Consider the following 11,443-nt stretch of genomic DNA (forward strand, 5'->3'; position numbering starts at 1 on the left):
AAAATGAAATGAAATGAATGTATGTAACAAAACAGAAAGAGATTCACAGATATAGAGAATAAACCAGTGCTCCCCACTGGAGAGTGGGGAGATGGGAGGGGAAAGGAGCTAGATAGGTGTACGGGATTAAGAGACACAAATTACTATGTATAAAATAAAAAAGCAGCAGGATACATTATGTAGAAGAGAGAAATATATACATTATCTTGTATAACTCTAAATTGAGACAGATACTACAGTCTATAGGGTTGCAAAGAGTTGGACATGACAAGTAAAAATTGAGTTTATTCTATTAAAACATTGAAGTACTAAGTTGTGTATCTGAAACTAATACTGTAAATCAACTATATTTCAATAAAATAGGGAAAATAAAAATAAGGAATAAACCCCTAAACTTCTATCTAAATCCTCCCCCTCCTATTGGTCCCCTGCAAAAGATAAACACTTTCATCCTTCAGTCATGTATTAGAAAGATTTGCATGTACATGTATTATTCTGAAAGGTGGGGTGAATTAATGAACGTGGTTCCACAATTAATTTCTTGTGAGCTATAACTTCTTTCCAAAATGCATTTTTAGAAACATCATCATATACATTTTGCTTTTTGTAGTTTCATATATTAAAATTTATTGACAATAAGGACATATTGAAATTAAAATTCTACTTGTTGATCAAATAAAGTATTACCACTTTGTAAGAAAAAAATGGAAGGATACCAGCATAGGGACAGTGAAGTGACAGAAAGTAATGTGAATCAAAAGAAATGTGAGCAAAATTACATACAGGGGATGAAAGAACAAGTAAACATATAAGGTATAGTGACAGCCAGGTTTCTACTAGTGGAGGCATAAAACACACGAAAAGAGGAAAAACTAGAATAAGCCCTGTGGTACTGGATTAGAATTAGAGACTGTGAGCTCACTGCCTTCAATATATACATAGAGAGAGTAATAGACATACAGAAAGATAGAGAGATAGATTGATATAGGTATATATTTAGAAATCAACAATGGATGTAAATGTTTGTAAATGTGTATATATTTACATGTACACATGTACATAAAAAAGCACATTTATTCCCAAATATGTCCACTGAGAGGGCTTGGGATCAGAGACATGATAATAGTAATTGTACATCTATTGCCAGATCTTGATTTCTAAGTGTAATACTTTTCCACTAAAGAGGAACCAAGGCCAGTGCCAAGAATGGTGCTGGCAAAAATCTTAACCTTGGTGTGGTTTTCTTCCAGTTTCTCATTCTTCTGGTTATTGATATTCTTGTGACTGTATATTTATTTTTTTCATCAAATTTAGAAAATTTCCATCCACTATTTCTTTAAATACATTTTTGCTAATGCTTTTTCTTTTTTGTACTCCAATTACATGTATATCAGACTACTTAAAGCCTTCTCACCCAATCTGTTCACTTTTTCAGTCTTATTTTCTCTTTGTTTCATTCGCTTTATTTTAAAGAGTTACTATTGTATACCTGTGGCCAATTCATGTTGATGTATGGCAAAAACCACAATATTGTAAAATAATTATCCTGCATTTATGAAAGTATGCTCAACATCACTCATTATCAGAGAAATGCAAATTAAAACCACAATGAGGTACCATTTCACACCAGTCAGAATGGCTGCTATCAAAAAGTGTACAAACAATAAATGCTGGAGAGGGTGTGGAGAAAAGGGAACCCTCTTACACTGTTGGTGGGAATGCAAACTACTACAGCCACTATGGAGAACAGTGTGGAGATTCCTTAAAAACATGAAAGTAGAACTGCCATATGACCCAGCAATCCCACTGCTGGGCATACACACCGAGGAAACCAGATCTGAAAGAGACACGTGCACTCCAGTGTTCACTGCAGCACTGTTTACAATAGCTAGGACATGGACACATCCTAGATACCCATCAGCAGATGAATGGATAAGAAAGCTGTGGTACATATACACCATAGAATATTACTCAGCCATTAAAAAGAATGCATTTGAATCAGTTCTAATGAGGTGGATGAAACTGGAACCTACTACACAGAGTGAAGTAAGTCAGAAAGAAAAACATTAATACAGTATATTAACACATATATATGGAATTTAGAAAAGTGGTAATGATGACCCTATATGCGAGACAGGAAAAGACAAACAGATGTAAAGAACAGACTTTTGGACTCTCTGGGAGAAGGTGAGGGTTGGATGATTTGAGAGAATAGCATTGAAACATGTATATTTCCATAGGTGAAATAGACCACCAGTCCAGGTTTGATGCATGAGATAGGGCACTCAGGGCTGGTGCACTGGGATGACTGGTGCACTGGGGTAAACCTGAGGGATGGGATAGGGGGGAGGTGGGAGGGGGGTTCAGGATGGGGACACATGTACACCCATGGCTGATTCATGTCAATGTATGGCAAAAACCACTACAATACTGTAAAGTAATTAGCCCCCAATTAAAATATTAATTAATTAAAAATAAATAAATGAACTTTAAAAAATAAAGAGTTAGTATTGCCCTGATTTCAAGGTCATTAATCTTTCCTTCAGCAGTGTCCAATTATTTTGATCCCACCCAAAGTATGGTAGATATATTTGTATGAGATATATCCTTCATTCCTAGATCTAATTAATTATCTTTTTAAGACATGTGCTATATCTTTAAATATCATCTTTTCTATCTCAAAAGACATGCTTGAGTTTTTCTCTACCTTTTTAACTACATGAGATATAGTCAGAATAACTTTTAAATGCCACATCCAGTAATTATATCAGTGCTATGTTTACATTTTTTTAAACATCTGCTTTCTTTTTTCAGCTTTATTAAGTATTTGGGTAAACTCCGGGAGTTGGTGATAGACAGGGAGGCCTGGCATGCTGCAGTCCATGGGGTTGCAAAGAGTCTAACACAACTGAACTGAACTGAACTGAACTGAACTGAACAACTAAAAATATAAATATTTAGGTTGTACAAATTGGCTTTTTTCAGGTGTATAATCTGTTGGTTTTATGTGACCTCTTAAAATCATTCCCTCCAATCTTCTTGGATGATGCCTTCCCAGGCCCCAGTTAGTTTCTTCATGTACCTGCAGTGATAAGTACTCATTTGAAAGTGCAGGGCTGTCGCTTTAGATCTCCAGAGTTCTTTTCTTCTGCTGCTTCCTCCTCTCTGGATTTCGACTTGAAAACTAGCTGCCTTGTTCTCCCTGGCCTCTCAACTCCATCCCCTAAACCCTTTTCAAATGGGTTCCCTCTCCCTATTTTATTACCTGGAAACTCACTCAAGGAGGTAAGCTGGGAAAACTACAGGGCTCACTTCATTAATTTCTCATCTCCCAGGGATCATTGGCCTCTCTTGCTCAATGTTCAACATCTGAAAAAATGGTATTTCACATTTTAGGGGGGGCTATTTTTAGTGCTTCAGGTAGAAGGGCAAATATGGTCCCTGTTACTCCTTCTTGGTTAGAAACAGAAATGTAACTCCTCCCCACCTATCTGTCCCCTACAAAAGAAATATTTTTTGTATATTCCAGTGTGGAGGCAATGGAGTAAAGCTGAGAAAGAGAGGTAGATAATGTTGGACAGAGAGAAGAAACAGAGTGACAGCAAACGAGAGGGAGAGAGATCGTGGGGTATTTTCTGCTTATATCCCTAAGTAGCCAGAGTAAATAGGCCTAGACTTACAATTCAGTAATGGGCATTGCTCAATACAGTTGAAATCACAAGTAAATTTAGACTGACTGAAGTCAGAATCTAGCCAGAATAAACATCAAAAACTTACTGTATCAAATAATCCCTGATTGCATCAAAGTGATAAATCTAACATATTAGATGACAGACAGGTGGTCTTTTGGATGTGCAAAAAAGAACATTAAAATAATAATTATTATAAGTATATTAAATAAACTATGCCTATTTCATAGAAGAGAAAATTAGACTTGAATGTTTAAAAACAACCTAATACCACTCAGCATTTATATGAAAACCAAATTTGAATTCTTTACTCCAGATCCCAAGTACACTGTTCTTTCCCTACACCACAACTCTGATCAATTATAGAAAAACATAACCAATCATCTTATACATATTTGTCCTAAAACTCACATCATCTACACTTAGGGCTCAACTTCCATCTCTGTGCAAAGGACTTTTAGATATATAGCTTTAGTCCTGATTTCTCTTCTGGATTTTACTAATCTGTCTTCTTCTTTACTAATATGACTAAACACTGCTTCTCACTTTGTTCACAAACCCTTTTATTTATCGTAATCTGTTCCAATGTCTGTTTAATACAGAGGCATTCTATGTGTTGACTTTAAAAGGAATTGATTATTTCTTATACAGGATAAACCATTAACATTGACTTCCAATCCCTCCATTTCATTGTATTTAAAAAGAAAAGAGTAATGCTATCCCATCCTAATATTAAATGTATTAAAATAACCAAATAACCAAGTATTAGTCATAAACAATAAAAGAATGAGAAAACCACAATTATCTACAATTTGTACTACTAAAGTTTATTCAAATCAGGCAGATAAAACCACAATACTAATACTGATAATACTTTCAGAAGCCTTAAGACACCTTCACGAACTAAAGAAAATTAAAGAAAGTGTTAGTCGCTTAAGTCATGTCTGACTCTTTGCAGCCTCCTGAACTGTAGCCCACCAGGTTCCTTTGTCCCTGGGATTCTCCAGGCAAGAAACTGGGGCGGGTTGCCATTTTCTTCTCCAGAGGATCTTCCCAACCTAGGGATCCAACTCACAGCTCTTAAGGCATAATCATATGCTTACAGATCTTGGTGAAGTCAGTTGCAGAAATGTACCCACTTGGAGATATTAGGCCCAAGGACAGATAACTGAAAACTTAAAAGCAATACAAACTTTAATTTGGAAGAGTCCATATAGAAATAGGGCTTTTGAAGATTGGATAATTTTTATCTCTTCATCCACAGATCAGATACACCCTAGTCTTACAAAGACAGTAAAAGCCTAATCTTTGAATGAAGTCAGATGAATGAATATGACTAGTTGAAATTAATTATTGCCTTAATTTCATCACTGTGATAGCTGTTACTTATATATACTTATGATTGTTTGTTCTTCAGTCATTCAGTCATGTCTGACTCTTTGCGAAACTGTGGACTGCAGCACACCAGGCTTCCCTGTTCTTCACCATCTCCCAGAGCTTGCTCAAACTCATGTCCTTTGAGTCAATGATGTCATCCAACCATCTTGTCCTCTGTTATCCCCTTCTCCTCTTGCCTTCAATCTTTCCTAGAATCAGGGTCTTCTCTAATCAGTCAGATCTTCGCATCAGGTGGCCAAAGTATTGGAGCTTCAGGCTCAGCATCAGTCCTTCCAATGAAAATTCAGGGTTGATTTCCTTTAGGATTGACTAGTTTGATCTCCTTGCAGTCCAAGGGACTCTCAGAGTCTTCTCCAACATCACAATTCAAAAGCATCAGTTCTTTGGCACTCAACCTTCTTTATGGTCCAACTCTCACATCCATACATGACTACTGGAAAAACAATAGCTTTGACTACATGGACTTTGTTGGCAAAGTAATGCCTCTGCTTCTTAATATGCTGTCTAAGTTTGCCATAGCTTTTCTTCCAAGGAGTAAGCTTCTTTTAATTTTATGACTGTAGTCACCATCTGCAATGATTTTGGAGCCCAAGAAAACAAAGTTTGCCACTGCTTCCATTCTTTCCCCATCTATTTGCTATGAAGTAATGGGACCAGATGCCATGGACTGTAGTATTCCAGACTTCCCTGTCCTTCACTATCTCCTGGAGTTTACTCAAACTTATGCCCATTGAGTCAGTGATGCCATCCAGTCATCTCATCCCGTCACTCCCTTCTCCTCTTTCCCTCAGTCTTTCCTAGTATCAGGGTCTTTTCCAATAAATCAGTTCTTCACATAGAATGGCTCTTCACTTCAGCTTCAGCATCAGTCCTTCCAGTGAACACAAGGTTGATATCTTTTAGGATTGACTAGCTAGATCTCTTTGCAGCCCAAGGCACTCTCAAGAGTCTTTTCCAGCACCACATTATGAAAGCATCAATTCTTTGGCACTCAGCCTTCTTTATGTTCCAGCTCTTATATCCATACATGGCAATTGGAAAAAGCATAGCTTTGACTATACAGACCTTTGTCAGCAAAGTGATGTCTCTGCTTTTTATTATGCTGTCTAGGTTGGTCATAATTTTTCTTCTGAGGAGCAACCATCTTTTAATTTTGTGGCTACAGTCATTGTCTGCAGTGATTTTAGAGGCCAAGAAAATAAAATCTATCATTGTTTCCACTTTTTTCCCATGTATTTGCCATGAAGTGATAGGACCAGATGACATGATCTTAGCTATTTGAAGACTGAGTTTTAAGCCAGCTATTTCACTCTCCTCCTTCACCTTCATCAAGAGGTTCTTTAGTTTCTTTTCACTTTCTGCCATTAGAGTGGCATCTTCTACATATTTGAGGTTGTTGACATTTATCCCAATAATCTTGACCCCAGCTTGTGATTCATCCAGCCCTGGATCTCTCGCAAGGTACTCTGCATATAAGTTAAATAAGCAGAATAGAAATATACAGCCCTGACATATTCCTTTCCCAATTTTGAACCAGTCTATTATTCCATGTCCCATTCTAACTGTTGCTTCTTGACCTGCATACAGGTTTCTCAGGAGGCAGGTAAGGTAGTCTGGTGTTCCCATCTCTTAAAGAATTTTCCACAGGTTACTGTGATCCACGTAGTCAAAGGCTTTAGCATTGTCAATGAAGCTTTCTCTGTGATCCAAAGGATGTTGGCAATTTGATCTCTGGTTCCTCTGCCTTTTCTAAAGTCAACTTATACGTCGGGAAGTTATCAGTTAATGTACTGTTGAAACCTAGCTTGAATGATTTTCAGCCTTGAGAGCATGCAAAATGAGGGCAATGTACAGTAAGTTTGTACAGTGCAAGTACACAGTGCTTGTACAAGTGCAAGTACAGTGTTTGTGCAGTAGTTTGAACATTGCTTGGCATTGCCCTTTGGGATTGGAACGAAAACTGACCTTTTCCAATCCTGTGGCCATTGCTGAGTTTTCCAAACTTGTTGGCATAATAAGCGCAGCTCTTTAACAGCATTATCTTTTAGGATTTGAAATAGCTCAGTGGTAATTCCATCACCTCCACTAGCTTTGGTCATCATAATGCTTCCTAAGGTCCACTTGACTTCACACTCCAGGATGTCTGGCTCCAGATGAGTGAGCACACCATTGTGGTTATCCAGGTCATTAAGATATTTTTTGTACAATTCTGTGTATTCTTGACACATCTCCTTAAAGTCTTCTGCTTCTGTTAGGTCCTTGCCACTTCCCTTCTTTATTGTACCCATCTTTCCATGAAAAGTTCCCACGGTATCTTCAATTTTTTTGAAAAGCCTTTCTCATTCTATTGTTTTCCTCTATTAACAATGCTGAACAAGAGGTTAAACTAGTTTGAGAAGGCTGCCATAACAAAACATTACAGATTGAATGTCTTAAAAAAAACAAATTTATTTGCTTACAGTTCTGGAAGCTTGAAGTCTAACATGTTGGAGGGTTTGATTTCTTCTAATGCCTTTCCTTAACTTATAGATAGTCACCTTCTCACTATGTCTTTTCCTCTATGGGTGAGCGTCACTAGTGTATTTATGTGCATCTAAATGTTCTTTTCTTATAAAGACACAACTCAGATTGCATAAGGACCTACACTAATGGCCTCATTTTAATTTAACCACCTTTTAAAAGGCCATTTCTCTAAATCCAGATACATTCTAAGGTACTAGGCATTGCAGGGAGGAGGGAAATGGGGGTTAGACTTTCAACATAAGCTTTTTGAAGAAATACAATTCAATGCATTTCTATATACTAGCAATAAAATATCTGAGAAAGCATAAATGAAACAATCCCATTTACAATGTCATCACAGATAATAAAATACTTAGGAATTAATTTTGCCATGGAAGTGAAATTATAAGACTTTGAGGAAATCAAAGATCTGAAGAAGACACGAATCCCAAAGATAGTTCAATTTTTATATGAGAAGAATTAATATTGTTAAAATATCCATACTACCCAAGTCATCTATACATTCGATGCAATGTCTATCAAAATTCTAGTGACATTTTTCACAGAATTAGAAAAAATCTTGAAATTTGTATGGGATCATAAGAAATTCCAAATAGAGGAATCCTGAGACAAAAGAACAAAACTGAAGGCATTCCTGGGGGCAAACTATATTACAAAACTCTAGCAATCAAAAGAGCATGGTACTGGCATAAAAATAGACACATAGACCAATGGAACAAAAGAAAGAGCCCAGAAATGAACCCCACTTATACAGTCAAAACATATTTGACAAGGGAGCCAAAACTACTCCATAAGAAAAGTATAGTCTCTTCAATAAACTCTGTTGGGAAACTAGAAAGCTATATGCAGTAAAAGTAAATTGTACCCTCATCTTCCACCACTCACAAAAGTAACTCAAAATAAATCAAAGACTTAAATATAATACCTGAAATTATAAAATCCTGGAAGAAAACATAAGGAAACATTTTCTTGACATTGGTCCTGGCGATCAGGTTTGCATATGCCACCAAGAGCACAAGGAACATGAGCAAAAATGAACCAGTGGGACCACGTCAACCCGGATAGCTTCTGCACAGACAAAGGGCAACAGAATACAACACAGCCTATGTATGACAGACACAGCGATGCACCAGAAAAGTGGTTAACATCCAAAATAGATAAAGAAATCACACACCTCAATAACATAAACAGTCCAGTCAAAAAGTGGGCAGAGGAACCGAACAGACATTGCCCAAAGAAGATATACAACTGACCAACAAGTACATGAAAAGATGCTCAACACTTAATTTTCAAGGAAATGCAAATCAAAACCACGATCAGAGAGCACTTCGCATTAGTCAGAATGGCTGTCATCAGAAAGACAAGAGCAAGCAAGTGCTGGTAAGGATTTGGAGAAGAAGAAAGGCCTATGCACTGTTGATGTTTCTATAAATTGCTTCAGCCACCAGGAAAATAGTATGAAAATCTCTCAAAAAATTAAAAATAAAACTACTATATGATCTATAAAGCCCACTCCTGGGTATACATCCAAAGAAAATGAAACCAGGATATCAAAAAGATACCTGTACTTGCTTGTTTATTATAGCATTATTCACAATAGCCAAGGTATGGTAGCAATCTATGTGTCTGTCAAAGTGGTGAATGATAAAGAAAATATGGTATATACAAACAATGAAACAATAATCAGACGTGAGAAAGAAGGAAATCCTGCCTTGTGAAACAACATGAATGGAGGACTCTGAGAGCATTATGGTAAATGAGATGTCAGACAAAGAATGACAAAGTATCTGATATCACTTACATGTGGAATCTAAAAGTGCTGAATTTACAGAAACAGAAAGTAGAATGGTGGTTAACAGAGGCTAAAGGAACTGGGGAGATGCTGGTCTAAGTGTATAAACTTACAAGATGAATACATTCTGGGAATCTAATGCACAGCATTGTTATTATAGTTAACAAAACTGTCTTTACACATAAAGGTTTCTAAAAGACTAGGTCTTAAAAGTTCTTACCATCAAAAAATAATAATAGGATGTGATAAAATTGTTAGCTAATGTTATAAATACCACCTCTACATTTGTGTAATAGGAATAATTGGACTAACTCATTGTAGTATTCTAAGAAACACATTTGCTAATTGAAAGTACTATGCAAATGAAAACAATGTTTTCAAATAATGCCACCCCTCCCCCACCAAATCACTAATACTTAATTAAAGACTTTTTTTCTGTTTAGGTCTTAAAATCCTCAAATGTTGCAGTAATGTAGACAGTGATACATGTTTCGTATTTGAGTTGCATTACAACAAGAATATGCTAATTATATGATATAATTGGATCTAACTCCATTCCCCCTGGAGTTTGGGAAAGTTTTTAATCCTCCATGTTTACATTCTTAATTTCATTTTCTTTCAAATATTGAACCCCTCCCTGACTTACCACAAAAGCTTATAAATTGCCTTGGAAGGCTAATGGTTGGTCTTTTGGAGGATGTTTCTGGAGTTCAAAATGTAAAAAAGCAGTTAGACAACCACAAAGTCCCCAAGAATCTCTGAGTTATTTTACATATTTTTTCCTAAGCTTAAACTAGAAACTCTGGACTTTAGAGGGAAAATATTTTTAATAGATTCATCTATCAGTTTTACCTGACGAATAATCTATTGGTAAGTCAAAACTTGAAGAAAGTAATTACAGCACCCTGATTATTATCTAATGCTTACCAATATCTCCTCTCTTTATCCTGAATATTATACATAAAACTGAAAGCATTTTTTGAGTCTGTAAAGCAAATCTGCAATTAAGGAAGAAGACTGATCTCAAACCAAGGAAAGGAAATCATTCCTCAGGCTCAGAGGTACATAAATGATAAAATGTTCCATATTCACCTGCTGTAAATACTGTTTCTCAGATTTCGGTAAGATATCAATTTTATATACTTAACTTACATCTAATTTCTCATCTTTCAAGTTTTCATCATTTAGTGTCATAATGTTCCATGCTATATTTTAGACCATTAATGGGTAATTTTCACATCAAAGATCTGAGGGTATGATTTGGCTGCCTTTAAAGAAGAGAAAAAATACTCCAAATCATTTTCAAATCTAGATATTCTAAAATAAAATACAGTGTTCTTTGCTACATCTGCCTCTTCAAAAACACTTCTTCCTCTCCCGCCCTCCCCACAGCAAATAGAATGAGAACATTAGATTCCTCTAATTAGTGATCTTAGAGACATTATTGAGAAACAGGTGTTATCTGAAATTTTCTTTAACATCTAAGCAATCTGAATGCTAGTATTAGACCTATAATCTGCCAAAAATAGTAACCTGTCCTAAATGTATGGAACTGCAAAGCAATCATTTTACCATCTTTAGCTGTTGCTATGACCACCATATTTAAAAATATGTTTTTAAAAGCTTTTATACCTGAGATACCGTATCACCTAAATGATTATATTCAAAATAAGTATTGATTCAAATTATGACAAACAATATGATTCCTATATCTAAACCTGTATGTATAAATAAACACAAACCACCTCTTCCATGAACACTGTCTGGAAGCTCCTTGGGACAGAATAACAACATCAGTACCTCTTAATCAAATGCCCCTGAGCTCCAGAGTTAACTTTGACTACAGAGAGTAAATTATGTAGAAGCAAAAGTCCACCATAGGCCCTCTATCTCTTGTTTTGATTACTACTGGTCTGGATTACTCTACTAACTTTGTATAACACAAACGTGACAGGGAAAAAAGCATTTATTCCATCTATTCCTACACTGTGCTAAATGCTATGTAATTTATAGGAGAGATTTGGCTCAATGGAGCAAATAA

The sequence above is a fragment of the Muntiacus reevesi genome, chromosome 10 (genome assembly GCF_963930625.1).
Source record: "Muntiacus reevesi chromosome 10, mMunRee1.1, whole genome shotgun sequence".
Taxonomy (NCBI): Eukaryota; Metazoa; Chordata; class Mammalia; order Artiodactyla; family Cervidae; genus Muntiacus; species Muntiacus reevesi.